The 20,088-nt window shown below is 46.2% G+C and overlaps 1 protein-coding gene across 4 annotated transcripts in view; it reads left to right on the forward strand.

Moving 5' to 3' along the window:
• The window catches only part of GSE1 (Gse1 coiled-coil protein), a 441,190-nt gene that overhangs the window by 209,281 nt on the left and 211,821 nt on the right, over window positions 1-20,088 (forward strand). The window lies entirely within an intron of this gene.

Raw genomic sequence — 20,088 nt, forward strand, 5'->3', positions numbered from 1 at the left:
ATGATACTAGAAGTTGGGGACATCCATTGACATGGAATGTTGGAAGATTCAGGATGGACAAAAGAAAGTACTTATTCAGGTAGTGCATAATTACAGTTAGGATATTCACTCCCCCAGGAGGCAGTGATGGCCACCAACTTGGATAGCTTTAAAAGAAGATTAGACAAATGCATGGCAGATAGAGTTGTCATTGGCTATTAGTCATGGCATGCTACTTTCTCCCTCCACTGTCAGAGGCACTATACCTTTGAATACCAGTTAGGGGTTTGCACTTGGGACCTGCTGATGAGATTCCCAGAGGCATATGATTGGCCACTGTGAGGACAGGATGTTGGACTAGATGGGCCTTTGCCCTGATCCAACAGAGTCCTAATTTGTCAAATAATTTTCTGGTCCTAGGAAAATGATTAGTCAAGGAGGGGCCAGTCAACTATGCCTCCACTAGAGGGCAGCAGCATGCTTAGCTGTAGGTAAGTTAAGTGAGATGCCTTTGAGATGCAAATGACTCCAAATCACCAAGGTTCTTTTGTGTAGGATTTAACCTTTTGAATTTGCCAGCTGTGGTGGCATTTCTGTGACGGGGCAGGAGGAGGTGTCACCTCCATATTTGATACACAGTGCATCTAATATTCTGTGGGGAGGGAGCACAAGTGAAGGGGAACATACATGTGCATGCTTGATGCATGAGTTGGGTGTGAGGCAATATGGAGCCTGGGGTGGGAGGTGTTGCAAGGAAACTGGCCAATTTGTTATACAAAGCCAGAAATGATCACCGAGAGTAGGTGGATGTGCTGGGAAGCCCCCCCCCCCTTTTGCTATGTTCCCTCTATTTTTGTCATGTTGAGATGACAAATGAATTAAATTGCTTCGTAAATGTAGGCCTGCTCTGGCTTGTACTGGATCCCTTTCTGACGATCCCCCCCCTTTTGTTCCTTGATATGATCACCATTTAGTCTCTCTTTAAGAGCAGGGAGGTGGGTATCTGAGGGAGCCTGCAGAGGATCTTCCCCAATCATCTTTGACAAGCCACAGGGCTGGCTTCGATGGCTAACACGAACCATCTGTGTGCATGTGTGTAAAGGGGAAAGTGGAGAAAGAGAGAGGGAAGAGTGCAAGAAAGGAAAACTGGCTGGTGGGGGGAGTGTTGCAGAAAGGGGTGGGCGGAAAAGGATCAGAGACCAAGAGGAGAAAGAAAAAAGAGGTCAAGTCCTGGGAAATTAAACGTTCATAAATGTCGGGCCAAGCACTCTGGGAAAGTAGGCCAGAACCATTAAATCTCATTAAAGTTTCATACCTATCAGTGGCACTTCAGGCAGGCCTTGGACATTGCTTTAATTTGATGGGTGTTAAGGGAGAATTATCAAATAATTGTGGCAGCTGGGGACTCGCTTTTATCACATTACGTGGAAAGTACTCGCAGCTTTGTAGCATACATCAAAACTGGCTCCGGCAAGGTGTTATTGTTCTAAGGGTGAGTTGGTTTTCACAGAACCCTTCTGCTTCCTCCTCTCCTCTCCCTCACCCTGACTGAACACTCACAGGTTTGGCTGGAGTGCAAGTCTATTCTGGCAGTCGTGGGGGTTGTTGCTTGCTGTTCACCCAGAGCTGAGTTTAAAGGTGAACAACTGGTGGGAAGGAGTGAGTAGTGGAGGCTGGTTCATGATTAGGTCAAGTGGAGCGATGCCCCACCATCCTCAGCCCTTCTCTCAGCTAGCCCCCACTTGCTGGGATCTACAGGGGCCTAGGACTTAGCCTGGTGAACTCATTGGGATCATGGTGTGTCCAGGCCCTGGAGTCCTCCCCAGGCAGGACACAGTGAGAATAAGGGTGGGCGGTGTAATTATAATAATATAATTATAATATAATATAATATATTTATACCCCTCCCATCTGGCTGGGTTTCTCCAACTGCTCTGTGTGTGGGTTTTGGGATAAGTGGAGGTAAGTCGGTCTAATATTGTCTGTACCATCTCCAACCTGGTAGCTCCCTTCAGACCTAGCCATTATAGCCAAAGGTTGGACATAATGGGAGTTGTAGTTCAGCAAGCCATCTGGAAGGTAATAGTTTGGGGAAGGCTGGCTTATGCTGAGATGCTTCCAGATGGGATTTTAATGTTGCCAATATGTTGTTCATATATCACAAACAGGACATTGGCAACAACTTTCTTTTTTTAACTTACTGGATTTCCCCATAAATGGTTGTTGAAAGTGTTGGAATGCAACTTGTATTGAAGACTAGTGGGTCTACATAGGGAGGAAGCAGAGAGAGATAGAGAGGAATTGCCACACTTCCCAGACTGCCCTTTTTCTGTGCTGAGCTTCTTGCCTACTCATCCCATCTTTACCTTGGGAGAAGAGACATTTTTTGTATGTGTTTTCTGATGAGAACAAAGAGCAGGTATGACTTTGTGGCTCCACCTTTAGTTAGTTAGAGCTAGGAACTTTAGTATCAAGTATGAATGTATCTAATAAACTTAGCTTTCTTATTTTCCTGAACTCGTGAATCTCAGTGTGATTACATCCAAAGGTAAAGTGTGCTCATCCAGCAGGAATTTGGTGCTTAGTTCAACTTCTGCTGATGTGTTTAAACTCCAGGTGCCATCAATGGTAAATCCGGCTTAAATGAGGGGTGGGGGGAACTACAGGCAGGGATTTTTATGACAACGATGTCATGTGGACACTGTGGAAAACATAAATGCACAAGAAGCACTGATTCCGCAATTAAACACCCATCTGGAAGCCCCTTGAGTGGCCAGTGGCTCCTCTCCCCGGGCTGCATTCTGGTTTGGCTGTCTTGAGCCCTGCCCTGCCCTGCTTCCTAATAAAAGGACCAGGCTGGACTAAGACAGCCCTTTTATCCCTTCCCTGTGGTGTGTAATATTCTGCAAGTACAGAGAGCAGAAGCAGTTCCCTATGTTTCAACAGCATGTGTGTCGGGTAGTTGATGTTGTGGGGGTTTTTTTTGGCGGGGGCGGGGCAAGATCTCTGCACCTTGAAGTGGTTCTTCCTTTTCTCTCTTCCCCCATTTGTCATCCCCTGGAGAAGTCTGAACAAATTGAGGCAGGCTCCTGTCGCTCCTTAAATGCTGATGCTGAAGCTGCCAGTGGGGGGAATGGCTGACACATCTGGAAGGCCTTTAAAGCGCAGCAAAGCAAATTGCAGCCTGGAGCAACTGCGGTGGCCACGTGATGAGCTCCTGGCTGCAGATGGCCAGCTTGCCTGCTGGCTTTTATAGCATTACCCAGCATGGAAAAAGAGGCTTTTGCCCTCCACTTCATTTTTGTTTTCTCTGTTTTCTCTAAAGGGGTAAAGGCAGGGCGGGGGCCAGAAAATCTAAAATCCTATTCTAGTCTTAAGGAGCTGCATTTTTTTCATGGTCAGATCAGTGGCCCATTTTAAGCTAGTTGGTCTGTTATGACTGACGGTGACTCTTCAAGATCTTTCCATCCTCTGCCCTCAGAAATCCAGGGGGTTTAACCTGTCACCTTTTATTCATGCATCACATTCATTCTTGCACTGAGTATTGGTAACCTAAATTTATAGCTCTGAATTGAGGTCTCTCCCTGCCTCACCTCGGTTAAACATATGTCCTTTTTGGCATGCTGTGTTGGGCTTCTGAGATTCAGGTGTTCAAGAGGGATCTCAGGTTAAATCATAGGCATCATCAGTGGAGAAGGTAGTAGGAATGATCTCTCCTCCTCTCTCTCTGCCTGAGGCTTTGGCCTGGACTAGAGGAACAAATGGAGGTCAGGGATAAGCAGATGAGAAAGAGATGGGACTATATAGAATGCCCTGCGGCAGGCTTCCCCAGCCCTGGTGCTAGTCTGTCCCAGATGCACCCAACCAGGCCAGTGGTCAGGGATTTTAGTTGTACTCCAGCAACACCTGAGGGCCCAAGGGCCCCCATCCCTGATCTAGGAAGCATGCAAGAGATGGATGATTGTCTCTGTTCCCCCAAAGGCATTCCTTTGGGGGAACTTAGAGCCCTTCAGGTGTTGCTGGACTCCCAGCCACCATGGTCAGGGTTGATGGGAGCTGCAGTCAGCAACCTCTGTAGGGCATCAGGTTGGAGAAAGTTCCTCTGAGTGTAAGGTTGTAACCCATCCCCTGTCACCAATGCTGCTAAGATTACATTTGGCTCTTCCCCTTAGAAAAGAAAAGTGCACCACCCCCAAAGTTTTCTTTTTTTGTGAAGGTGGGGCTAGTGAAGGAAGATGAAACGGACAGCAGAGCTGCAATCAGTGGGAGGGCCTCCTGGAAATGTCCCTAGTAAGCCTTGTCCTGTTTTTGGGTACCAACAACACCCCTGCAGTGGAGTTCTGTTCATTACTTTTTTCTCACACACTCTGTTCCCTGCGCATTTGGTTTAGCACTAAATCACACAACTGGCAGTGTGATTAGCTGCCATCTGGACACGCCTCTAATTGCAGCTGGAGCATCCAAGTCTGAAGATGAGTTGCTTAAAAAAAACCACCTTAATAAATTTATGATTTTCAGTTTTATACATTTCAATAATCTTACAGTTATTTTAACATTTCAAAACTCGACTTCCTTCCCCCTCATTCTTAAATTTATATTTTCTGCATATTCCAAATTAACTTAATTTTCTCATTAATTCATCTGCTTTCATCTACATCTACATTCATCTACATATACTATTATAAAGCTACAGGTTGTTACTATAATCCTGCCAATGTTCTTATCTGTGTACAGTTTATTTATAGTTTGTTTGTTTATTTATTTATTTCACATATATTATTAATATAGCTGCCAAAAAGACTGGCAGACTGAAATCCAAATGGGGCTTGGGAGAGCTTAGCTGCCATCTAATGGTACCTTGCAAGGTGAGGATACTGCTAAGCCAGCCTCTCTCTCCCCCCCCCCCACATATACCTGGTGCCCTCCAGATGGGCTTGATGGGAGTAGTGGTCCAAGACATATGGAATGCACTAGGTTTGGGAAAGCTGATCTAAGTTTCCTTGACCCTGTTAGGAGAGTTTCTCTTTTTAGAAGTCTGCATCAGCTGCCTTGCACTTGGTGGGAGAAGTTTTGGTTTTGTTACCCATTGAGATTTCTGAACTTGACTGTGTTGAAGGTGAGCTTGCTGGTAACATTCATGGCTGGATTTCTGTATGCACTACATGTTTCTCCTAACTCATTTTCCTGCTATGAGGTTTTCTATGGAACTTTTTGTGTTGATTTCCAAACTTGCCTCGACTTGTGAGACAGTTAAAAAAGCACAAGAGGATAACATGCGTCTGGTGCCCTCATGGTTTTTTCAGTGGATGTTTGAGCTGACCCTTGTTGGAACACCCCCCCTTTCTTTTTACAAGTAATAAGCTCCACTTTATTGAGGATTAGTGCCGAGTTGCTTGCTTGCTTTTATGAGATGATGGGACGTAAGGTTGTGTGTTGTTGAAAAGACAGGGCCAAGGGGAAGGGAGTGGAGCTGAGGTCTTATGAATTATTCACTCTCCCCTGATTTCGCATTATTCTCTCCCCGATACTTTTACAACCTGTCTGTAAATAAAAACATTCTCCATTATTTATAGGGACGGGCCTGAGCCTGTGTGTGGGATTTACTGTGGCTGTTACTAAGGGGCCCTGGTGTTGCTTTAATGGGGCAGGAGAGGAGAGGGGTGTACGAAAGGGTGGTGGTTTAGAGAAGTGCTTCCTTTTTTAAAGGGATGCTCTCAGACTTTGGTTCCTGCACATTTGAAGGCTGGACAAGGCAAAGTCAGTAGGAGAGACAACCAGTTTGTGGTTTTATAGGCACCATACATTTAAAGCACACTTCCATCACACACCCTGAAGGATTCTGGGAACCATAATTATCCCTCACAAAGCTACAGTACCTGACACCCTTAACAAACTATAGTTCCCAGGCGTATTTGGAAGAATTCATATGCTTTAAATGTATGATGTGTATGCAGCCTGAATCTTAGAAGGTAGCAGCTTTTTCTTTGACTCTTTGATATCTGGTTTTTTTTAGCTCGGTTTGAAGTGTGGAGCATAACTTTTTAAACCCCTTCATGTCCTAGTGTCAGATACCTTAAGCACCACCTTCTCCCCTCTGAACTTGTTCACACTTTGAGATTGGCTTCATGGGGCCTTAACTTCATGGAGCAGGGGTGTCCCCCTCCTCGATGTTGTTGGACTCCCAATTCTCAGCAGTCCCAGCAGCCAGCATGGCCAATGGTTAGGAATGATGGGAGTTGCAGTCTAATGACATATGGAGGGCCAAAGGTTCCCTACCCTTCTCTAAGTGGTAATGTAGGTATGTAGAAAAGGTGGGGGCACCAAAACTGTGGGATGTCTTCACCATTGAGATCTGTCTGACTCTGCATTCTGGTGGATTAGGTAGGCTTCTAATCTAATAGTCATGACACAAGAGGAAAAAGGGAAAGAGAAGTTAGAAGGAAAGTGGGCAATCCCAGGCACTAGTTTTTAAAGCTGCATAGTCATTCTAATAAGGAACAGTTTGCGTGGAAACAGTTAAGGAGGAGAGGAACCAAATGGTCCATCAGCAGAGCCCATCAAACAGGCCTTATTTCCACTTTCCCTTTGCTGCAAGCAGGTGGAATGGCTGTTTCTGTGGAAGTTTTGAATTTGTGATTTAATTCCCACCTAATGATTATGGACACCCTTCATATTTGCATGCTTTTTAAGGTATGTATTTTCCTTAAGGAAATCAACTTACACATGGGTTATGTTAAATAGGCTTTCTGCTGTTTTGCTATTTATTTTTGCTGCTTTTGCAATTAAATATCTAAATCTGCTTTTGGATTGGTTAGTGGGCATTCTGAAAAAGCTCTTGCCTGGTTTAGAAATATTTCTAGTTTCCAATTAAGACGCCTGGGTGTTCTAACACCCCCCCCCAGTAACTTCAGATGTAAAATACTTCACTTCTGTGTGATTCACACAGGAGAGTTTTAACTATTGTGTTTTTCCTCTGTGCTGGGTAGACAGTCAGGGCCTGGCTGGCGTCTTTTCTAATGCACGCCTGACTAAGGCTTGGGTTTCCCTTCCACACCCTTCCCCGCTAAAATCCATGTCATGTATCCATCTAGGTGGTTTCTCTTTGAGGGGTCTATTTTGGGGCATTCCCGGGGGCTGCTTTTAATTTGTGGTTCCTCCTCTGCTTCCTTGAAGCCCCGTAATGGTGTTTAAATAACCCTGAGTGGTAAGGGCTAATGGAAGACGGAATCATTCTACATGGCCCCTGTGGTTAGCCTGTGGCTTTTCTCTCAAGGCATGCTGGGTAAAAGAGATGGCCAGGCTTGGATAGGAGCAGAAATGTGGACATGATAAACTTGAATCTTTTTCAACTGTACAAATAAGGATGGAACTCTCAGTTTGGTATCCAAGGATGATAATAAAAATAATAAGGGTTCAGAAGCTAATGTTGAAGTTTGCATATGAATAAAAAAAAAGCATGTGGCTTGCACTGTAATGGAGAAGTACAGACTTTAATCAGTTGATGATCAATTTTTATAAAGAAACGACAACACTGTGCTGTGATGAAACTGGTAGCGCCTCATGGGACAACCCATCATTAGTTTTCAGTGGAATAGTTTCAAGTGGTTGCATCTTGGCTACTCCATTGTGGTACCATTTCTTTGTTAAAGCAAGTTGTATAATCTCCTAGTTCATTTCTCGTTCAGTCATGCTTCTTTTGTAAAAACTCATGGAGAGCCAGATGCCTTTTGACATTTCAGCATCTATTAGTGCATGCCATCTTCAGACTCATGGTCTTGAAAAGCCTGTGGTCTGCTGAGATACCCACTCATCAGGCTCCTTCCTCAACTGTCACCTGGCAGCATCTATTCCATCAGACTATGGCAAGGCCTTTCCATCAGCTTTGCTCCAGCAGACTCCTGCTCGGCTGTCATTTGTGCATATCAACTCTGCCATGCTACAGGAGAGGGAGAGAGGTGGGACTGCAGATCCTCTCTGTCAGCACTGCTGAGAGACCAGCAACTTTTGGCTGCTCCTTTTCAAATCATCCCATCCCAGTTGCTCATGAGGACAACTTCCTTTAAAAAACAACAGGTGACTGAGGTTTTTCCCCCTCCTCTCTCCCAATCCCCTTTCCTTATATGTTGTATCTTTCAGATTGTAAGCCTTAGGGCAGGGGCTGTCTTATCAGTGTCTTTTCAGCTGGATAAAAATGCTGTGAAGGAAAAGCCACAGGTTAGGAAGAATGCTTCTTTTTCCAATGACACCCTGCAGTCCTCAGCACAGCTTCAACAAGAGCCTTGCTTTCACCATGCTACGTCTCCAGCTGTGCAGACACACTAGAGAAGCAGAGGAGCCAGAGAGAGCAGAGCCCTGCTGGTTGGCTTGGCTTGCGGCTTCCTTAAGGTGCTTTCTCTGAGCTTGGCGTTTGACAGCTTTACTGGCATGCGGGCCAGGCTGGAAGCATTGTGGGCTATTTACAGTGTTGAGGCCATGACTTTGTGATCAGACAGTTGACATAAATCCACATGATGGATCAGTTATCACTTCATTGAGCTGGTGGCGGATCCATTGAAGGCTGGGCAATAACATACCGTTTCCTAGCTTTGCCCAGTGCTGGGATACATTAAATACTCTTTATTTATGACCGACTGTTGTTGCACTGTGGGCTGGAGAATGCAGCTTTTGCAACTATCATCTAATTTTATGATGAACATTAAAGCCGGGCCTATAATTTGCACCTTTTTATTCATTAGACATCGGAACAGCCATAAGTCAAGAATGCCCAGGGATTTAGATGCAGATCCAGAAGATAAACTATTGACAAGCCAGATGTATTTTTACATTAGTGTGCCTTTACAATAGTTTATGTGGAGAGTGGAATATAAATTGCATTATTAAATATGAACAGCTCTTGTAACCCACTAGCTTTGCTTCCTGATGGGAAAGGAGCCTGTCTTTTTAAAAGTCATTGGGATGGGGAGCCGACTACTGAATTTCTCAAGGTGATTTCCCCCCCTTCTGAATCCCCCATCTCCAAAACCTCTCACTGTACCAGTATTAATTTAAGATTGACCCTTTATTATGGCAGTGAAGTAATTACTGGCAAACAGGAGTTTCCTTCCATCCTTGAAGCTTTCAGCTAACACACTCAGCCTGCTGGGTGTCCAGGTAGTCTGCCAGGATAGTTCTGCACCTCAGTTGCAAGAACTCCTGTGAGTACTTGGAGCTTTATTGCTTGGGAAAGCTGCCCCATTCCTCCCCATTGAGTTATAGGTCACATGCCGTATGCAGCTGATCACTTACAGGCCTCTGGATCAGGGTGCATCGGCATATTTGCCAACCCCTAGAATTCTTCACTGCAACACGCACACCCAATTTTGAGATGAGGACACTGACATTCACTTCAATAGATAACATTTTGTACTATTCCTCCCCATATCCTACTAATCAGGAAAACTTAATTCAACCAGCGTTATGCAATACATAAGCAAATAATTTACAATTTAACCAGCAACTTTTTGTTCATGGAATGCCCATTTTGCGAGGCTAGGAGGACAGGGAAGATAGAAAGTTGAGATGATAGGTGTGAACTGCAACAAAACTTTGTAATACTCAAATTTCATGAATCTTTCCCTTCAGTTTGTGTGTGTGTGTGTGTGTGTCCGTGTCCGTGTCCGTGTCCCCCTAAGCAACTGCTGGAAGCTGTCTCTTGCAGGCTGTTTTTGCTTAAGTGTCCCCCTCTCCCCCTCTTCTCCACCATAGATGTACGCTCCAGATTGCAGTTTCCTATAGCTGCTTTGGATTAAAACAAAACTCAAATGATTTATTCCTGCCATGGATTGTCAGGTGACGTTTGACCGCCATTCCTAAGTGGTTGAGGAGGAATCTCTCTGGTTGTACAGCAGTCTTAACTTGATGGAATGATGAGGTGGGCTCTCCCTCTCCCTTGGCTGTGGGGCAAGCTGCTGCTCTCCTCTCCTGCATCTGCTGCTTGAAGTAGCTTCGGCTGATCCATTTCCAGCCTCCATATTTCCTTGTTAGGCAGCTCCAGATGCAGGAAGGGAAAAGCAAGAGCAAAGAGCCTATTGCCACCCAGAATCTTGTTCATTTATTCGTTTGAATTGTGCTTTTCTCTTGGCTGTATCTGGGATTTCTCCCTTTTCTGTCCTGCTTCAGGGTATAAGGATGCCAGGAGTCAGAGTTCACTTACAGGGTGATCCTGAGAATATGCTCAGGTCAAACAGAACAGGTAAAGCCCAGTAGTAGTTTGAGATTCTGTGCACACAGGGTAGTAAGGTTGTCAGCAAAGAGGCAAGGTAGGTCAAGGAGCTGGAATAAGGAAGTTGTTACCGCATAAGAACATAAGGTGAGCCTGCTGTGTCAGGTCAGTGGCCCATCTAGTCCATATTTCTATTCTGTCAGTGACAAACCAGATGCCGTAATGGGAAGTCTGCAAGAAAGACCTGAGCACAGCAGCCCCCTTCCCACTTGTGGTACTGGTATTCAGAAGCATTACTCTCACCTACAGTGGAGGGAGATCAGTAGTAGCTCTTGGTAGCCTCACCTTCAAAAAGATTCTTTTGAAATCTTCTGTGTAGTTAGATTGCCTGAACCGATCATCATTTGACTAGCTGCATTTTGCATCCAGATTGTGTCTTGTCACACCTGTGTTGAGAGGTGTACCACAGTCTGGACCTCACGATGGAGCAATAAGATGCCCACTTGCCAGGCATTCGATGCTCCTGTTCTCTCCCCTCAGCTACCCACCAATAGCCAACCAAGAACAGCCAGGTGAGTCGGCTCAGATACTTATCTGTGCGTCTCCAGGCATCATTGATATTCCCTTGCTGGTGGCGCCGTCTTTCTTGGAGGGCATTGAGTTTGCACTTAGTATGCAGTTGAAAGTGTGATGATGATGGCTTCTCGGAGATTACAGTAGGGGTGGGCGGGCGGGGGTAGGACGAGTGGAGAGAGAGGAAGAAATGAAACACAAAATGAGCTGAAGGCCTGGGAGCACACCTGCTTCTCTGCAGCCACAGCCGCCGCACTGTCTCCCTAGGATAACATTCTGTAATGAGGCCTCTGATGCAGCCATTACTATCAGTTTTATTTGACTCAAGCTCCATGGCTGATGGCTCGGAGCACCAGTGAATAATCGGGGAGCAGCGGCCTTCCTCTGTGTGTGCATTGGTGGGCAGAGAGAGAGCAGAGGGTGCACAGTGCACATCCTATCAAGCGCAAGCCTAGAAGACAGGATAAGATGACTTGAGTATGCTGACCCTCTTCTGGGGGTGTGTTCACACAAAAGCTCCTTGCTTTCCTTCTACTCATGGAAGTGAGGCAGGGTTCTACTGCCGCCTTTCAACAGCCTAAGAATCTCTGCGGGATTTGCAAAAGGAATGTCAGGTCATCACACTCTTCCATGAGTTATTGGCTTCTGGGTTTGGGAAAGGCAGTGAATATACAGGTTTGGCCAGCCTGCACACTAGTTGTGCGTACCAGCTGTGTATGCACAGCACAGTGGTTCTCTTAAAGGCAGGATAACCACATACATTTTTCTTGGGCTTTTAATCCTCTTGCTCCAGGAGACTGCAAACAAATTATTTTTTAATCTCTCTATATTTATCTGTTTTAAAAGTGTGCGCATGCACGCATACACACAAAATTAATTTTAAAAATGAATGCAACAGTTTCAAAAAACATTGCCCCCAAGTGTTGGCGATCAGGCCATGGGTGCAAAACCTGAAGTCTGAACATGCACAGCAGCCTGTGTTCCATTTAGAGCCCTGCGTGGAGCCTGAAATGTTCAGCCTGACATTAGCAGCTGATGCCCGGTGGTACGCTAGCCTTTTAGCCTCCCCCTCCCATCATTTCCTTCCTGCTGTGGCCTCAACAGCCCCAGGCAGTGACGGGTTAAATGCTTTTGTTTCCGAGGTAATACAGTTTATATGATGGGCATGAATAAAAGATGATCGTGCCTGGGTAGCTGTCAGGCTTGTGTTTTTCCTCAGTATATAAAGGCTTCTACTGTTGCTTGACAGTAAAAGACTATGTTTGGGAGCTGGGCGGGGGGGGGGATTCTCAAAGGAGCTAAATAAATAAGGGGTGCTTATTTTTACACCAGGAAAGGCTGCTGGGAAGAGAGAAAGGGGCTTGTTTATCTCTCTGAAATCATGGCCTTTGCTGGTGTTTCACTTAGAAAGGATTTGCATGTGTGCTAATCATTCACCTAGCTGGACGCTTTGCCCTTCCCAGTAAGCAGCTATTGTAGTCTTATCAGGACTTGCAAATCCGGTGCAAATATTGGCCCTGTGTGGATGCATTAAAAAAAAAACAAAGTAAAAGAAGAAGAAACACTACCTGCACAGACACACCCATTGGCATCTGGCCACCAGTGCTTGGGCCAGTGGGTGTTAGCTGGCAGGTGCTGTCCAGGGTGAGACAGCAACTCCCATTTTAGTGGTGTTTCAAAAGATGGTTGCCCCTGCAAGGGAGCCAGTTCTTGTTGGGAAGCACATGGGACATTACAGGCAGAGCTGTGCCATTTGTGTGGGTCCTGGGGAAATATCAGGTCAGTGCTAAAACTGCATTGGAAGTGAGATCCTGCTCTGTGGAAGAAGGATATTTCGGTCTGCATCTGTTTAATTGCGTAATTGCAAAAAAAAAACCCCTGCACCTCGATTTTCATGTGAAGAGGCAAGTGGCCAAAGGGCAAGAGTCAAAGCATGTCTCCAGGTGGCTTTAATTTGACAAAGCAGGTAAATGTTGCTCATGCATAATTCTGCCATCCAGATGTGCAGCTTTCAGCTAGAAGATGTTATGCTTACTGCTTTGTTTTTGAATCCTTAGTGCAGAGGTTTTCAACCTTTTTGAGTCCACGGCTCCCTTGACCAGTGGCTGGGGAAACCCAGCCAGATGTGTGGGGGTAATAATAATAATAATAATAATAACAATAATAATAATAGACCAATTACAGTCTTTCTGTGGCACCCCTGTGGAGCTCAGGAGCCCAGTTACATCACCCCTTGCCTGCAGAGCTGGCAGCCTCTCACCCTTTTTCAAACACCCTCCCTTGTGGAGTGTTCCCTCAGCCTCCTCTCCTCTCCTCTCTCTTTGGGAGTCCTCTAGGCAGCCATAGTTGCTGCCCCTGGTCTCTGAAGTGCCTCCCCTCAGAGAAAGAAAGATGCCTCCTCAGACTGCCCCACAGGGGCCTGGGAAGCACCCCCTGGCCGGCCACAGAGGCACCATTTGCCTGGGGAGCTTGTGGCCCAGGCTGCTGCAACAAACAGATGTGCAAGCCTTTGGGAGGCAGAGATGCAAGAGGGCATCAGAGGAGGGAGGGAAGGAAATAGGGACAGAGGCCAGTGTTGCCCACTGCACCATTGACCATAATTCAGGGCACCCCACTTCCTTAGTGTGTATGTGTGCTTGGTGTGGGGGGAGTTCTCCCTCTGCCATGCTTCCCCCACCCTAATCTTTCTATGCAGCCATGAGAGCTAGAAACTTCTCTGAACAAAAGTAAAAGCTTCATTCCCAAGAAAGCCTCAGAGCCACTCAGAACCAGACCATGAATTATTTGGTGCACCACACAGTTTTCTCCCTGCAGATTAAAAATAAATAAATGAAAAGGTGGGAGAAAGAAAGGTGAGCAGAGAGGCATTGAATGGAATGGTTTGTTTTCTGCAATGGTATGAAAACAGTCCATTGCAATAACCAAATTAGTGGAGGGGTGGCAGCAGAGGAGGCTGTCACCCCTCCACCTTCCTTTCCAGAGCCGAGTGCTCTGTGGGGCTGGAAGAAGTATTTTGTTCAGATTTCTAAAACTGGAGGTTTTTATCCTCTTGAGTTTGGGGCACCAAACCAAATAAGACTAAATAATTACTTCATATTTGCAGGGGGCAGCATGACTTTTCCAGGCACCCTGTGGAAGTTGATATTGACTCCCACACACACTTTCTGGTCATGAGCATTGCATCTTGGACGGGGTGGGGGAGTGGGACAATCTCATGGCTCTTAAGAAACGTAGGAAGCTGCCTTGTACAGAGGAACATTTGGTCCATGTATCCCAGTATTATTTCCACTGGCTGGCTGCAGATCCCTAGGGTTTTAAGCAGGAAGTCTTTTCAAGCCTTACCTGGAAATGGCAGGGATAGAACCTGGCGCTTTCTGCATGCAGATGCTCTATCACTGATCTATGACCCCTTTCCCAGAGTTTGCCTTATGTGTGTACCTGAAAGCAGCAAACCAGTCCTGCACCTGGTTTGTGCTTGGAATGAAGAAATTGTCATTGGAGTGGGGTGGGGACAATTCTTTGGGCAGCTGACCTTGCTGTGTGCAGGAAAACTCAGCTCTCCGTTCCTCTTGTTTTCCCTCTCTCTATGTTATCCCCACCCCCCAGTGCCAAATCCTGGATCCCTCCCGGAGCACTCCAGAGCAGGCTCCGAGTAATTATTCTGAACAGGCTGTGTGCAAACACCTGCTTCGTTTGTCCCTGAGAATCTCTAATCTTCCCTTCCCGCACACTAACAGGCAGTCTGGTTCCGCACGCCTTGCGCAGCCGCCAGATGCTCCCGCCCGTATCCGGCTATCATTTCTCTAGTGAAGTGTAACGGGGAAGAGCGCTGGGTGCCTCTCTCTCCACTTGTCTCTGCGCATCTGTCACTCGCTGCCGCTGCCGTCAGTAGAAAAATCATCACCCCATCGAGTCATGCATATGGAACGTGAGATGGGCAGAATTATTTATACTGGTGCATGTTGGGGTTCTACATTAGTCCCCCCTTTTTTCTTTTTAGGGTCTGGATAGGCAGCCTTGACATGGAACGTGCCCCCACCCTCTTGCATGCTTCCTGTTCAGCCAGAGAAACAGAGCTTCTGAAGCACATTATTTTTAAGGGCCCTCATTCTAAAGTTTGGTCAGTTCCATCTCTTTGCTGTGGAGGGGAAATGCAACCCATTTCTTAACGAGTAGCTTCAAGGTTTATGATAGTTTGATTTTCTTGTGTGAGTGTGGTTCACCGATGTGTGTTAATTTATTATTTATTTAAAATGTTTGTCCTGCTTTCCCTCTCCCACAAAGGACTTGCTTAGAGAGGCTTATAGTTTAAAAGCCAACATAAAAGTGATCCAGCACATTCAGAATCTCTAACCTGTTCAGGTGTAACTAATCTCTGTGAAAGTCAAGTATGCACACTTTCTTGAAATGCTTCTCTGATTGGAGCAGGCCAAAGTCCAAATTGTCCAGTCCGGCATTTTTGCAGTAATAGTGCATTAATGGTGTGTTTGTTCTGGACTGTCCATGCGTCATTTTGTTTTATTAGTTGTCCTGTGATGCTTCCCCAGTGTTACTGCATCATTGCAATCTGGCGGGGCACTTTTGTGCGATAGTGCAATGAAAGTAGGACCCCACCCAGAACATTTCTGGTATGAAGACTTAACAGGATTTTAGCAGGGAACTGCAGTACATGCAAACAAAGCAGTATGTCCACCCTAAAACTGTTGCAGTCTTCCCTTACTTTGTGCTCCAGAACAGTCATATAGGGAAGAATAATTTTCAAGCTCTGTGTGAACATGGTTTAGATTTTGGAAAAGGAACAGAGAAACAAAGGCCAAGGCATCTTTTCCTCTTTGCCCTAGTCCAGCTCAAGGGCTTCATTCCCTTTTGAGGCGGGAGAGCTGTATGCCAGTAGTGGGTGTTGACAGAGACAAAGTGGATGGAGTAATGGATTAGGCTCTTGCCTCTCACACATCCAGCTGTGTTCAAGCCACACACTCAGGGTTTTACACCTGCACAGCCTGCTGTAGGTCATCTAGCGAGCTAGAGGCATCATCACAGTGCAAGGAAGCATTCCAGCCAGGCAGAAGCATTTGAGGAAAGGGTGGAGCTGTGCTGGTGAGTGGTGTGACCTAAGGAGACACCTGAAGGCTGGATAGAGGTTTGAATCTCAGGCCTGAGGTCCTGCACCTTTGACTGGCAGAGGCTTTCCAGGATTCTGCCCCAGAGCCCTACCCAGTGATACTGGGGGGTCGAACCAAGAACCTTCTTACAAAGCTCTATCTCTGAACTATCCTCCTCTTCCTTTCAGTACTGGGTACTCAATGGACAAATATCCTCACCTGGATAAGGCTTCTTCCTGGGTTCCCAATCTTGCTAGCTGGCTACAGGCTATATTTAGCTATGGAAATCTGAGAGCTTTATGCTGGTGTCCTCATGCCAGCACCTTGGGGCAGTGCGTAAACTTTGCTAGCTCCATTGCAACTGTGTGTGTGGTTTTGCTGTGCGCTTGTGTATGGCAAGTGGGCTGGTGTCCTGTAGACAAAATGCTTACCTTGAGAGGCCATCTCAACACTAAAAGAAGTTGCTGGTGATTCAAGTCAAGATGATGAGAGATGATGAATCAAGGTGCTACATTGGGGGTAGGTGAGTGACAGAATTTAATTTTAGAGTGGGTGATGGCAGTTGTCAAGAGTCTGCTTTTTTAAGAACACAGAGAGAGCCTGCTAGATCAGACAAATGACCCATCTATACTAGCATCTTGCTATCATAGTGGCCAACCAGATGCCCTGGGAAGCCTGATTGTGATTCCCAGAAATTGGCATTCAGAGGCATACTGCCTCAGGCAGTAGAGGTAGAACACAGCCATACTGGCTAGCAGCCATTTCCTAGATCTTCTCCATTGTCTCCTAAGCCTTGCTTTCATTTTTGACTTTGTAGTGTTGCCCTGCAGTGTTCTAGAGCCTAGACCTAAGGAATAGCACACTAGCAGTTCAATATTTTTTATCCACAGTTTCAAGCACCCTTGAGATCATACACTTAACTAGCTCGTCCAGTTGACCCATATGTCCCCATGGCAAGGATGCATCCAGGCTGGAGATGACCCCAATTAGTAAGTTGCCATTGCCATTCACTAGGCCTGGCCTTCTCTGCTCTAGGAGTGAATTGCACCACCTTCCCTCAATCTTGCTGCGTCTTTAGCAGCAGCAAGTGCAGGATCACAGCTTCCTGCCAGTGCTATTTTGGTCTTTGGACTGGTGTTACTATGCTTGAGCCTCCTGCATGTGATGGAAGACCCTTTGGGAAATGATGTGGGTTTTCATAATCAGCAGGAAGTATTAAGATGTCTTGGAGATGAGAGGTGTAGTGGATGCCATGCCAGCCCTTTCACAGGCGCAGATCTGTGAAAGGGAACTGGACTGGAATGGTAAATTCCTATCTGCTCCAGTCTTTAAATGAGCTGGTAGTTGTGTTAAGGGAAGAGACTATCTGGGGTGGGTTTGTGGAACCTTCCTACATCCAAAGGGGGAACCAAAAGTGGCTGTGCTTTGCACAATATGTGGCAAGCTGGTGTTTGTTGGGTAGGTCCTCTGGTTTTGACACCTCCTTTGTAAACTAACATGTGCAAATTTAAAATTTTTGCTCCCAAATCCTGGATTGAGTCCATTCCCCTCTTTTGTAGAAGGAAGAAAAAGACTGTTCTAAGAGACAAGCAAAAGAAGCCCTCATTATTTGTGCAGGTGTACTAAGTTTCTACAGTAAGGGAGGAATAAAGGTGCTCCTCCAATAATGGAGGATCTGGATTAGGAAATCTGAGCAGCCCGCTTGAGACACAAGGGATAAACAGACTTCAGGCTTGTTGAACCTATTTTTTTTTTTAATTAGGCCCTCAATGTCTACCAACCCGAGCCACATGCAAAAAACGCAGAATTAAATACCTTGGTGCTTCTGAGCATACTTCAAGCCTAGGATTTTGTTTTCAGTACCAGAGCTGAACTGAGCTCACAGTCCTTTCACACTGAAAATCTGTTCCTGGTTAGTTTCCTTCACTTCAGCAGCCTGATTTACATGGGAAAAGTTGTTGATGCTGTTGTGAAATGTAGCTCCCCTTGCACAGAGTCAGGGTATTGGTCCATTTAGCTGAGTATTGTCTACACTGCATAGCAGCTGCTCTCCAGGATTTCTGACCAGAGTTTCTCCCAGCACTACCTGGAGATGTCATTGGGGACTGAATCTGGGACCTTTGCATGCAAAGCATATGTTCTCCCACTGAGCTATAACTATTCTCCATTGGGTCTCGGAAGCCTTTGCTGATTTACTACAATCAGCTGGTGTTGATGATTATCATTATTTGAATTTATACCCTGCCTTTCCTCCTGAAGGAGGCCAGGATCTACCAGTAGATACCAATCTCCCTTCTGCTCACCCCCTGACCTAATCTACTACCTCGTTGTCCTGCATGTGTAGAGTGAAGTGAACTGTACCAAATCAGACTACAGGTGTCAATTTGTCAAGTTAGTTTTCTCCCCGCCTTCATCTCCCTCCATGTAAAAGAAAAGGTAGCAGAGCTGGGGTGGAACAGACCCTCGCAAGTGTCCCTATTTTCCAGGAATGCCCCTCATTTAGAGAAGCCGGCCCGGTTTCTGATTTGATCCCGAGATGTCCCACTTTTCCTTAGGATGTCCATATTTTCACTGGAGAAATATTGGAGAGTATGGAGTTATCCAACCCCCGAGCCATCTGAAGGTAATTCTTATAGGGAAGGTGTTTTTTTAATGTTTAATGTTCTGTTATGTTTTTATATATGTTGGTAGCTGCCCAGAGTGGTTGGGGCATCCCAGTAATATGTGTGGGGTATAATAATAAAATTATCCTTATTTTATCCTTATTGTTATTGGAGAAATGTTGGAGGGTATGGTGGAATCTTTCTGCCTTTTGGGCTACTTTCCCATTAACTGGGAGGTGTTTTCATGTTTTTGCTTTTAAAAGATAGGAAATATTCCAAAAGCGTCTCCTTCACATACAGGCTAAAATGGTATAGTCCACCTCATTCTCTTGCAGATGGGCATCCAAAAATGATGCTCCTAAGCTTGCCTTCCTGGGCAACTACAAACCTCCTGCAATCATTGGTAGAAGGTAGACAGCATTTTGTTGTTCCCTGCTAGATTGTGGTTTCCTGGACTTGAAAGCTGCTGCTATCTGCTGAGTCTCTCAGTATTTTGGAAGCATCTCCTAGGTACTCTGCTGGCATCAAGTTTTTTTGAGGGGGCGGGGTTGCACAATTGGATATATCTTGATCCTTGTATGTAGAAAGCAGAGAGTTGACTATAGTTTCCAAAGTAAAGTAATCTGCAGAGGAGAGAAGTAGGCAAGATTTTTTGGATTGGGGACATACTGTATATGGAGTGTCATTTTTTTTTAAATGTGCAGTTCTGCCTCCAAGGGACGCGGGTGGCGCTGTGGGTAAAACCTCAGCACCTAGGACTTGCTGATCGCATGGTCGGCGGTTCGAATCCCCGCGGTGGGGCACGCTCCCGTCGTTCGGTCCCAGCGCCTGCCAACCTAGCAGTTTGAAAACACCTCCGGGTGCAAGTAGATAAATAGGGACCGCTTACCAGCGGGAAGGTAAACGGTGTTCCGTGTGCTGCGCTGGCTCGCCAGATGCAGCTTGTCACGCTGGCCACGTGACCCGGAAGTGTCTGCAGACAGCGCTGGCTCCCGGCCTATAGAGTGAGATGAGCGCACAACCCTAGAGTCTGGCAAGACTGGCCCGAACGGGCAGGGGTATCTTTACCTTTTACTGCCTCCAAGGAAGCTACATGCAATTTGTGGGGGTTCTTTGGGGGCATTTTTGGAGGGGTTCTTTTTTTACTGTGCTTGCCACCAGGCTGGGTTGACAGATGTTCTTTGCAGGCAAGGAAAGGGGGTCGGGTTAGTTTACTCGAACAAATGGAGAAGTGGGGGCAGGAAGAGTATTGCGGGTGCCTTTTTGCTGGCACGGGCGAGCCACACACGCGGCCCCCTTCTCTCTCCCTCTCCCTCTCTCTCTCCTCCTGACAGCTTTATCAAGCCTCCAGACTTCCAAATTCCATTGTTCCTGACATCTGTTTCGGTAAGTGATTAATTGCAATTAGTGAACAGTTTGAAAGCCCGTGGAAGAATATTCAGCAGAAAACTCGTCAAGATTAATGAGTGGTGGCAGTTGTCAGAAGGGCTGCCGCGCTGCCTTGCTGTCGCAGCGAACTGAAGGTGGAAGCCGGCTTGGCAGGAACAGGGACTTGGCGCTGAGGTAACACCTCCTCCCTGTTCCTGTAGACCCCCCTCCCTTTCCTGCCTTTTGCTCTTCCTCCCAACTC

The sequence above is a fragment of the Podarcis pityusensis genome, assembly GCF_964106645.2.
Source record: "Podarcis pityusensis genome assembly, chromosome: 8".
Taxonomy (NCBI): domain Eukaryota; kingdom Metazoa; phylum Chordata; class Lepidosauria; order Squamata; family Lacertidae; genus Podarcis; species Podarcis pityusensis.